Source organism: Sardina pilchardus, chromosome 18, assembly GCF_963854185.1.
Source record: "Sardina pilchardus chromosome 18, fSarPil1.1, whole genome shotgun sequence".
NCBI classification, from domain to species: domain Eukaryota; kingdom Metazoa; phylum Chordata; class Actinopteri; order Clupeiformes; family Clupeidae; genus Sardina; species Sardina pilchardus.
The window spans coordinates 5,735,697-5,738,196 of record NC_085011.1 but is presented as its reverse complement, the minus strand read 5'-3'; the positions used below and the strand labels follow the sequence as shown (position 1 = coordinate 5,738,196).

Sequence of the window (2,500 nt, the reverse complement as noted above, 5' to 3'; positions counted from 1 at the left end):
TGAGTGTGCAGTAGCATCAGCAGAGCTGTGTGCTGCCCCACTGAACCCTCATCATAGCCCCTCCATGCCTCTCAGTGTCCTGATGTTCTGCATCAGTTCCAGTCCAAGGCTGAGGGTGCGATGAAAACTGACTACAGGGAGGAAGCCCATGAACCCAAATCTGCAGGTTACCTTTGCAAAACTAAAACGTCCATCCCCATCCAATAAAACACCACCGTTTCACTGTATTTTTCAAAATAATTCAATATTATGAAGGTGAAGTTTGGGTGCTATGCTTGCTTATACTAAGAGACCTCAATGTTTTTTTTTGTTGTTTGTGGGATTTAATATTCAAATCCCACAAGCACAAACTCAAATGCAAACTCCAAATAACTCCAAACTCAAATTCAATCCAAATGATTATACAGTACTATAGAATGCAAAATGACAAATAAAAAGCGCACTAATCCGTGTCTGAACCACATTTGAGCTAATTGCGTATTCCCTGCGGATGACTCAAAGGAATTTCCCACGGGGCTGGACTGCGGTGGCAGTGGTGGGAAGAGAACTGGCCAGATAAGAGAGAGGGGAGGTGTGAGAGGGGTCATGGGTGGAGGGGGGTGGAGGGGGGTGGAGGGAAGGACAGAACCAGAGGATGGTCCGGTCAGAGGAAGGCAAGGAGGGGGAGGGATGATAAAGGATCTGGCGAGTGATAGCGTGAGCGGAGAGGAGAGACAGAATGACAGATGACGGCCGATCGGGAACGCTCGCTCGATCGCTCTAGAAAGTTCAGGCGGCGTGGGAGGCCGGCGGCCAAACGTCTGCCACCACCCCCAAACCGCCAAGGCTCCAACCAAGGGTCGTTAGATAAACCAAAACAGTTTTCAGCAACAAAGCCATCAAATGAGTGAAGGAAAGGCTTTAATGAGAGTGTTTGTGTGGTTGTGAGAGTAAGGAGTTTATTTACTAAGCGTCTGTTTGAATGTGACATGCAAGAGACTGCATCGTGTTACAAAGTCAGCACACTCAGACAGCACATATTCAGTTAGTGGAGAGCTTGATGACTCTTGTGTGTAAACAATTAAACAATATACTCACACAATTAATCACAAGATAATACGCTCCTAATTGGCAGGCCTCAGTTCCATCTCCGAGCCTCTTGTTGTGCCTGGTGTTGTTGTTTATTTATTTATTTGCCGGTGAGCGCTGGCGTGTGTTGGCGAGCCGGGTCGGCGTGGCACTGGCGAACAGAGCCGCCTCTGTTGTGCCCCCGCGGGGCTCGGCGGGCGCTCGCTGTTTACGTAGCCACTTCCTGCGCCAAGCGCCAAGCGCCAAGTGCGCCGAGCACACGTGGGGGAACGTCGGGACGGGGCGGCAGGAACGGCTAATTTACGATGTGGCACGGAGAATAGAGAGGAGAGGTGGGAGGAGGACAGTGGGGGGGGGGGGGGGGGGGGGGGGAGGAGGAGGTGCAGGAGAGGAGGTGGAGCAATGGGGGGGGGGGGAGGAGGCGCAGGAGAGGAGGTGGAGCAACGAGGGTGTGGGGGGGGGGTCAACTCAGATGGGGAGTCACCTGAGGAGCCTGAGGAGTGAGGCTGGGCGCAGAACACCATGAGGAGAGGACAGATGTGTCGTGTTTGTGTTGGGAGGGGCGGGAGGGGGGGGGGGTCCTTAACAGTGGGGAGAGGTGTCCTTAACAGTGCCCGTATGGAAAAGCAGTTGTCATGTGGTGCATACAGATTGAGAGAGTGAACGGATCCAATCGTGGTCATTAACATCAGACAGATGCCTGAAGATGTCGATTTCACACCTCCGAGAAATGATGTCCCAATTTCAGATTCAGTTAAGCACACACACACACACACGCACACGCACACGCACACGCACACGCACACGCACACGCACACGCACACGCACACGCACACGCACACGCACACGCACACGCACACGCACACACACACACACACACACACACACACACACACACTCACTCCCTCACAACCAGTCAGTCTGTTGTTGGGCTGTTCTGTCCTTGTCTCAGACACAGTCTAATGTTCTGCGGGGGGGGGGGGGGGGGGGGGGGGGGGGGGTGGTGGAGTTCCTTCTTCTGGAACATGGCGTTGCGTCAGTGCAGTGCCCGTAAAGGCTGTTAGTGTATAAAAGCCGTGATAATTATAAATGTGCCATTGGAGTGGCAGCGTGTGTACTGTATGCCTAGGTGCCGCTGAAGCGCTGGCGATGAGAGCTTTATGGGCCGAGGGGAGAGGAGGGGGCCGCATGTGCTGAAAGAAGCAGGGGTGGGGGGGTGGGGGGGTGGGGGGGGGGGTGGGGGTATTTGGCCAAGGCCTCTCTGGAGAGAGAGAGAGAGAGAGAGAGAGAGAGGGGGGGGGGGGGGGGGGGGGATGGAGGGAGGAAGCTGGGATGCTGGTCTGGAGAGGGGGAGATGGCGCAAAGACGGCTGGCAGGGCCTGGTCCGTGTGGATTAATGAAATAACACACACACACACACACACACACCTGC

General features: G+C 54.4%; 1 protein-coding gene across 2 annotated transcripts in view; it reads left to right on the top strand.

Moving 5' to 3' along the window:
• Nucleotides 1-2,500, top strand: part of smoc2 (SPARC related modular calcium binding 2) — a 35,583-nt gene that overhangs the window by 29,059 nt on the left and 4,024 nt on the right. The window lies entirely within an intron of this gene.